Below are 8,831 nucleotides of genomic sequence, written 5' to 3' on the forward strand. Positions count from 1 at the left end.
CAAAACAGAGGAGGGTAGACCACTTTGTTATTGTTTCAATTAAGGACTCACACTTTAAACTGCTTAGTCATTGGTATGTATATGACAATTTGATTTATGGGGTACATTCACATTATTAAACATTCTCAGTGTCCTGTTAAATAGTGATGTGATCGAAAAGTAAGTATATAATGCTCTGACGTAAGAACTGTCACATCGTGGTGGGTTGCACAGAACCAGGTTTAAGCATTCCCTGGACTAAGACGCATATTCAATTCAGACCCTCCATTAAAAGTACTTTTTAGTCAGGAAGGGGTTTATACGGGGTAGGCCCTAGGTAGGCAACTGCCCAAATATAATTTAAGTAAACAGTTACACATTGAAGTGCAAATCATCTTAATCATATGAAGCAGGAGAAATATCACATAATTCTATACTTCTGCACATAAGGCTGACTTTTTATTTGTTAGCATGTTAATGTAACCACACAGGATAAAAAGTGAACATCGGTTTTCTGTCACACTATTGTTGTCAAATTCTACAATCTATACTGTGTATACCTGGCTGATTAATGCAATATGTGTGAAGTAAATTTCTGGTCAGATTAAACAATGTTACACACTCATTCTGGCCATCTCTTCCTCTCACTGCTAAATATTGCTGCTTATTTGCGAGTTCTCAAAATAGACAACAGGCTTGTTAAGTAAGCAATCTAGGTGTCACGCCCTGGCCATAGAGAGATTTTATTCTCTATTTTGGTTTGACTAGGGTGGGCATTCTATGTTCTTTTTTCTATGTTTTGTATTTCTTTGTTTTGGCTGGGTATGGTTCTCAATCAGGAACAGCTGTCTATCGTTGTCTCTGATTGAGAACCATACTTAGGTAGCTCTTGCCCACATGGGTTTTGTGGGTAGGTGTTTTCTGTTTCGTATCTGTACCAGACAGAACTGTTTCGGGTATTCTTTTTGTCATTTTTGTATTTGGTGTTCAGTTGCTAATAAATTATGAACACGTACCACGCTACACCTTGGTCCTCACCTTCTTCCACCAACAGCCGTTACAGAACTACCCACCACAAACGGACCAAGCAGCATGGTGAGGAGCATCAGCGTTATCTGGAGAAATTGACATGGGAGGAGATACTGGAAGGCAAGGGACCCTGGGCACAAGCTGGGGAGTATCACCGTCTACAGGAGGCAGCAAAGGCTGAGTGGCAACACTACGAGGAGTTGGCACAGCGGCGCAAGTACAAGAGGCAGCCCCCAAAAAATGTTTTTGGGGGAGGCACACAGGGAGTGTGGCGGAGTCAGGTTGGAGACCCCGTGCTTACCGGGGCGAGCAGGTGACATGTCAGGCCCCGTGCTATGGGGTGATGCGCACTGTGTCTCGGCCGAGCATTCACAGGCCGGTGTGCTCGGTGCCAGCTTCCCGCGTTTGTCGGGTGGAAGCTGGCATCCAGCCAGAACGTGGGGGAACAGCTATGCGGTCGAGACCGCCAGTGTGCCTCCACGGTCTTGTGTATCCGGTGCCTAGGCCAAGGAAGAGGCCGCCTGTATGTCTCCCCAGCCTGGTGAGTCATCTGCCTGCTCCCAGAACCAAGTCTCCCTTCAGTCCGTATCTGCCAGAGCCTCCCTCCAGTCCGGATCTGCCAGAGCCTCCCTCCAGTCCGGATCTGCCAGAGCCTCCCTCCAGTCCGGATCTGCCAGAGCCTCCCTCCAGTCCGGATCTGCCAGAGCCTCCCTCCAGTCCGGATCTGCCAGAGCCTCCCTCCAGTCCGGATCTGCCAGAGCCGCCCTCCTGTCTGGAGCTGCCAGAGCCGCCCCTCAGTCCAGAGACGCCCTCTACGAGGGTCTCCTTTAGAGTCAGGTTTTTCCGGCCGGAGTCCGCACCTTTGGGGGGTGCATACTTAGGTAGCTCTTGCCCACAGGTTTTGTGGGTAGTTGTTTTCTGTTTTGTATCTGTACCAGACAGACTGTTTCGGGTATTCTTTTTGTCATTTTCGTATTTGGTGTTCAGTTGCTAATAAATTATGAACACGTACCACGCTACACCTTGGTCCTCACCTTCTTCCACCAACAGCCGTTACACTAGGTCACAGTCTGGCTTGTTTTTGTAATTGCCATCTCAATCTGGGTTCCCTCATGCCATTCATTAAATGAGGTTATAGAGATATCAGCACCTGCATCTAGGACCGCACGCAATGCGTTTTCATAGTATTTCACGTTAATGCGGTTGCATGTATTCTGGAAATTCCAAGGCCTAATACTGGTGTCAATATAACCTGGCCCCACACTTGGAATGAACAACAGGTTGTCTTTACAGAATGGATTCCCAACTGCGGTAAGTGGAGCCATAGGAAAACCTATTAGTGGCAAAGTGTAAACTCCGTCAAAACCTGAGGTGACTATATCCCTCTTGTTTCTCTTCAACGAGGAGTCCTATGAAGATGCCCTCCTACGGAGTATCTCTAATGCTATTGCTTTCAGGTGTTTCAGATGTTTTTCCCACTCTTCTGAGTTGAGTAGATATGAATCGTACATGTAGAATAGTGGAAGAAACTTTCCAGTGTTTGTTCTATGCTGCCTGTAGAATGCAGAGTGCTCACCATCTCTTAACAAGAAATGTGTGGAGTGGTGGAAAAATGAGTTTTAATGACTCCAACCTAAGTGTATGTAAACTTCCGACTTCAACTGTATTTGACATTGGAAACGACTTACTTGTTTCATCTCTTCCTTTGTATGGTTCAATGTGAAAAGCAACCTGTGTAGTAGACACAAATCAATGGCAATCGGGACAAAAGAGGCATTACATTTGAGTAAACAAAAAAATGACTTAGGACACATTTTTCTTAGCTTTGTTTTATGATATTTGTCAAAGAATAAATATGTATGAGCCATGCTTGCTTATTTGCATTATCATACGCACCTGTTTTCATCCTAAATGCCTGGTGGGTACCAGGAAACAGCAAGAACACATAAATGCACAGACTAAGAAATCCAACTGATGAATGAGATTACAAACTTGGGTCTTGTCCGTAGAGGGGTGAATTGTTGAGAGGTGATTTTACTCAAATGTAACGTAATTTAAAAAAAAGAGGTTCCATTACCAACATCAGAGAATTACCAATAGCTGCCATTCACAGTTGCTTAATGTGCTCTTCAATAACAATGGGGTCCCAGGAACTATAAGCTCCCAAAGCTGGATAGAAGAAGGCTCCAATGTCATCTGGTGGGCTGTCTCCCCCTCTTTGCTATCTTGCTGCCACCTTTGAGTCCCAGTGTGGCAGAATAGGGTGGTGCCAGTGAATGTACTTTGCATCAAAATGTGTGTTGCCATACCATGTGTAGTAAAAGGCATGCAAATCAAATCAAAGTTTATTCGGCACGTGTTACAGTGAAATGCTTACTTACAGGCCCTAACCAACAGTGCAATTTTTAAGTAATTGCACATTGTAGTTTAAAGCAGGGAATTGCCCGAGGGCAACCTTCATGTTCTTGACCCTCTCGGGGGTCTGTGTCATTCGTTTTGATTAGTGCTGCTTCAGTGATGACAATGTCAATGTTACTATGGATTTGAATGTCATTTTTTCCAGGTCCCTTGATATTAAGGAACAATTTGAGACCACATGGACTTCCAAAATGGAGAATCTTGCGGTGTAAAGGGCTTTAAAGCAACTGTTAAGATGAATATGAGCAACACCAAATCAATAAATGTCTAAACCTTGCCATTCTTATGTTAATGCTTGTTGTGATCCACTGTCCATTCTTATGTTTTTGGGCTTATTGTTGTCTTTGAAATTTGGCTGCTGAATGCTGGTTCATCCTACAGATTGAAATATAAAATAAAAAAACATTGGCTACTTATCCATTTATGATCGGTCAGAAGTAGCCTGCCGACAACTGAAATGCAAGTGACAGAATTGCAAAGCACAGTTTAGCTTGTTGTTAATCCACCTGGCGTGTCAGATTTCAATACAGCTTTTCGGCGAAAGCATAACAAGCGTTTATGTAAGAACATCTCTCTCAGTAGACAAAATATTACAAACAGCTAGCAGCCAAGTAGATTGGTCACGAAAGTGAATAAATTAAATCGCTTACCTTTGATGATCTTCAGATATTTTCACTCATGAGACTCCCAGTTACACAATAAATGTTCCTTTTGTTCCATAAAGATAATTTTTTATTTCCAAAATAACCCATTTGTTTGGCGCATTATGTTCAGAAATCCACAGGCTCAAGTGGTCACGACATCGCAAATGAAAATTCCAAATTGTATCCGTAATTTCCACAGAAACATGTCAAACGTTTTTTATAATCAATCCTTGGGTTGTTTTTAAAATATATAATAGATAATATATCAACCGGGACTGTAGCTTTTTCAATAGGAGCGGGAGAGACAATGGCTGCCCCACTCTGTTGCGCATGCAAAACGCTGCTGGCACCCAGCCATCCACTGACGCGATGTGATCTTTCTCGCTCATTTTTCAAAATAAAATCCTGAAACTACGTCTAAAGACTATTGACACCCCGAGGAAGCCATAGGAAAAGGAATCTGGTTGATGTCCCTTTTAAATGGAGGCAAGGCATCCAATGGAACAGAGAGCTTTCAGGAAAAACAGCACTTCCTTGTTGGATTCTCCTCAGGTTTTCACCTGCAATATCAGTTCTGTTATACTACATACAATATCTTTACAGTTTTTACAGAGTGTTTTCTATCGAAAGCTGTCAATTATATGCATATTCTAGCATCTTTTCCTGACAAAATATCCCGTTTAAAACGGGAACGTCTTTTTTTCCCAGGTTATACTCACAGACAATATTTTGACAGTTTTGGAAACTTTAGAGCATTTTCTATCCTAATCCGACAATTATATGCATATTCTAGTTTCTGGGCCTGAGAAATAGGAAGTTTCAAATGGATACGTTTTTTTAGCTAAAAACGAAAATCCTGCCCCCTACACTCAAGAAGTTAAAGTAATGTCTGTGAGTATAACAGAACAGATATGGCAGGCGGAAACCAGAGGAAAATCCATCCAGGAAGTGGGATATTTTTGATGTGTGTAGCTTTCAATTGAATGCCTATAGAGTATCTAAATGGTTAGTGCGCCCTTCGTTCTTTTTCCTTTCTATTGAATACGCTATTGTCCGGTTGAAATATGATCGATTATTTAGACAATAAACAACCTGAGGATGAATTAAAAACATAATTTGACATGTTTTAACGAACTTTACCGGTACTATTAGGATGTATTCATCTGCATGTTGTGACAGCCATTAAGCCAGTGGATTACTGGACAAAACGCGCCAACAAAACAGAATTTTTGGGACATAAAGAGGAACTTTATCGAACAAAACTAACATTTATTGTGCAACAGGGACTCTTGTGACTGCAACCAGATGAAGCTCATCAAAGGTAAGTGATTAATTTAATCGCTATTTCTGAGTTTCGTGACTCCTCTACTTGGTTGTAAAATGTTTGTATGCTTTTGTAAGCGGGGCGCTGTCCTCAGATAATCGCATGGTTTGCTTTCGCTGTAAAGCCTTTTTGAAATCTGACACAGCGGCTGGATTAACAAGAGGTTAAGCTTTATTTTGATGTTTAACACTTGTATCTTTTATGAATGTTTATTATGAGTATTTCTGTATTTTGAATTTGGTGCTCTGCAAATTTACCCGATGTTATCGAGGTGGGTCTAGCGGAACACCTGCGCCAGAGAGGTTTTAACCAGGAAAATGCGGACGGGGTACACTAACCTAATGTGAACTGTTATGCCTTTCCCTAACCCTCACTGAAACTATACCCATGTCACGACTCCTACCGAAAGTGCCTTCCTGTTCGGGTGGCGCTCGGCAGTAGTCGTCACCGGCCTACTAGCTGCCACTGATCTTTTTTTACCCCTTGTCTGTTTGTTTGGGTTGGCGTCGTTTTCACCGGTGTGGTGAATTAAAAGTATCGCTACCCTGAACTCTCTGTTTCCTGCGCCTGACTTCTTCCTCCACTACACCCCGGACGTTACAAACCAACTATAACCTTATTATTATTATTATTATTATTATTATTATTATTATGCTACAGTCTGCAATAAAAAAAAATTAAAACAGGGTTTTTTCTGATATAATTCTGCTTTTCTTACATTTTTCTGTGGGCAAGAATCAGTAAAGTCAACCACACTAAAATGCATAGACAGTCCATGACACCCAAGATCCTAGTTTTAACCATATTTTGAAGCTATGCATTCTTTGTAACATTCTTGTTGCTTGTAAACAGGAATGTTTTATGTTGGGTTATGATAAGTCAATCAAATCTATTTATAAAGCCTTTCTTACATCAGCTGATGTTACAAAGCGCTGTACAGAAAACCAGCCTAAAACCCCAAACAGCAAGCAATGCAGGAAAAACTCCCTAGAAAGGCCAGAACCTAGGAAGACGCCTAGAGAGGAACCAGGCTATGAGGGGTGGCAGTGCCGGGTGGAGGTTATAACAAAACATGGCCAAGATGTTCAAATGTTCATAGATGACCAGCAAGGTCAAATAATAATAATCACAGTGGTCGTCGAGGGTGCAACAGGTCAGCACCTCAGGAGTAACTGTCAGTTGGCTTTTCACAGCCGATCATTAAGAGTATCTCTACCACTCCTGCTGTCTCTAGAGAGTTGAAAACAGCAGGTCTGGCACAGGTAGCACGTCTGGTTAACAGGTCAGGGTTCCATAGCTGCAGGCAGAACAGTTGAAACTGGAGCAGCAGCACGGCCAGGTGAACTGGGGACAGCAAGGAGTCATCAGGCCAGGTAGTCCTGAGGCATGGTCCTAGGGCTCAGGTCCTCAGAGAGAGAGAGAGAGAGAGAGAGAGAATTAGAGAGAGCATACTTAAATTCACATAGGTCACCGGATAAGACAGGTGAAATACTCCAGATATAACAGACTGACCCTAGCCCCCCGACACAAACTACTGCAGCATAAATACTGTAGGCTGAGACAGGAGGGGTCGGTAGACACTGTGGCCCTGTCCGACGATACCCCCAGACAGGATCAAACGGGCAGGAAATAACCCCACCCACTTTGCCAAAGCACAGCCCCCACACCACAAGAGGGATATCTTCAACCACCAATTTACCATCCTGAGTCAAGGCCGAGTATAGCCCACAAAGATCTCCGCCACGGAACAACCAAAGGGGGGGGTGCCAACCTGGACAGGAAGATCACGTCAGTGACTCAACCCACTCAAGTGACAAACCCTCCTAGGCACGGCATGGAAGAGCACCAGTAAGCCATTGACTCAGCCCCTGTAATAGGGTTAGAGGCAGAGAATCCCAGTGGAGAGAGGGGACCTGGCCAGGCAGAGACTGCAAGGGTGGTTCATTGCTCCAGTGCCTTTCCGATCATCTTCACACTCCTGGGCCAGACTACACTCAATCATAGGACCTACTGAAGAGATGAGTCTTCAGTAAAGACTTAAAGGTCGAGACAGAGTCTGCGTCTCTCACATGGATAGGCAGACCATTCCACAAAAACGGAGCTCTATAGGAGAAAGCCCTGCCTCCAGCTGTTTGCTTAGACATTCTGTGGACAGTAAGGAGGCCTGCGTCTTGTGACCGTAGCATACGGGTAGGTATGTACGGCAGGACCAAATCGAAAAGATAGGTAGGAGCAAGCCCATGTAATGCTTTGTAGGTTAGGAGTAAAACCTTAAAATCAGTCTTTGCCTTAACAGGAAGCCAGTGTAGAGAGGCTAGCACTGGAGTAATTTGATCACATTTTTTGGTTCTAATCAAGAATCTAGCAGCCGTGTTTAGCACTAACTGAAGTTTATTTAATGCTTTATCTGGGTAGCAGGAAAGTAGAGTATTGAAGTAGTCTAACCTAGAAGTGACAAAACCATGGATTACTTTTTCTGCATAATTTTTGGACAGAAAGTTTCTGAGTTTTGCAATGTTACGTTGATGGAAAAAAGCTGTCCTTGAAACAGTCTTGATATATTCGTCAAAAGAGAGATTAGGGTCCAGAGTAACGCCAAGGTTCTTCACAGTTTTATTTGAGATGACTGTACAACCATCAAGATGAATTTGTTTGAATTTGTTACATGGGACCTAAAACAAGCATTTCTGTTTTCAGTTTAAAAGTAAAGAGTTTAAAAGTAAAACCTTTGCAGACATCTACAGGCAGGGCAATTTTGGGGCTTCACCATCGAACTGTACAGCTGTGTGTCATCCGCATAGCAGTGAAAGTTAACATTATGTTTCTGAATGACATCACCAAGAGGTAAAATATATAGTGAAAACAATAGTGGTCCTAAAACGGAGCCTTTGAGGAACACCAAAATGTACAGTTGATTTGTCAGAGGAAACCATCCACAGAGACAAATTGCTATCTTTCCGACAGATAATATCTAAACCAGAACAGAACTTGTCGGTGTAGACCAATTTGGGTTTCCAATCTCTCCAAAAGAATGTGGTATCGATGGTATCAAAAGCAGTACAAGGTCTAGGAGTACGAGGACAGATGCAGAGCCTCGGTCTGATGCCATTAAAAAGTCATTTACCAGCCTCCCGGGTGGCGTAGTGGTTAAGGGCGCTGTACTGCAGCGCCAGCTGTGCCATCAGAGTCCCTGGGTTCGTGCCCAGGCTCTGTCGCAACCGGCCGCGACCGGGAGGTCCGTGGGGCGACGCACAATTGGCCTAGCGTCGTCCGGGTTAGGGAGGGCTTGGTCGGTAGGGATGTCCTTGTCTCATCGCGCACCAGCGACTCCTGTGGCGGGCCGGGCACAGTGCGCGCTAACCAAGGTTGCCAGGTGCACAGTGTACCCTCCGACACATTGATGCGGCTGGCTTCCGGGTTGGATGCGTGCTGTGTTA

At 43.7% G+C, this 8,831-nt stretch overlaps 1 pseudogene; it reads right to left on the minus strand.

The window, feature by feature from the left end:
- Positions 1-2,066: 2,066 nt before the first annotated feature.
- Positions 2,067-8,831, minus strand: part of LOC112255721 — a 23,855-nt pseudogene continuing 17,090 nt past the window's right edge.

This window comes from Oncorhynchus tshawytscha, linkage group LG08, assembly GCF_018296145.1.
Source record: "Oncorhynchus tshawytscha isolate Ot180627B linkage group LG08, Otsh_v2.0, whole genome shotgun sequence".
NCBI classification, from domain to species: domain Eukaryota; kingdom Metazoa; phylum Chordata; class Actinopteri; order Salmoniformes; family Salmonidae; genus Oncorhynchus; species Oncorhynchus tshawytscha.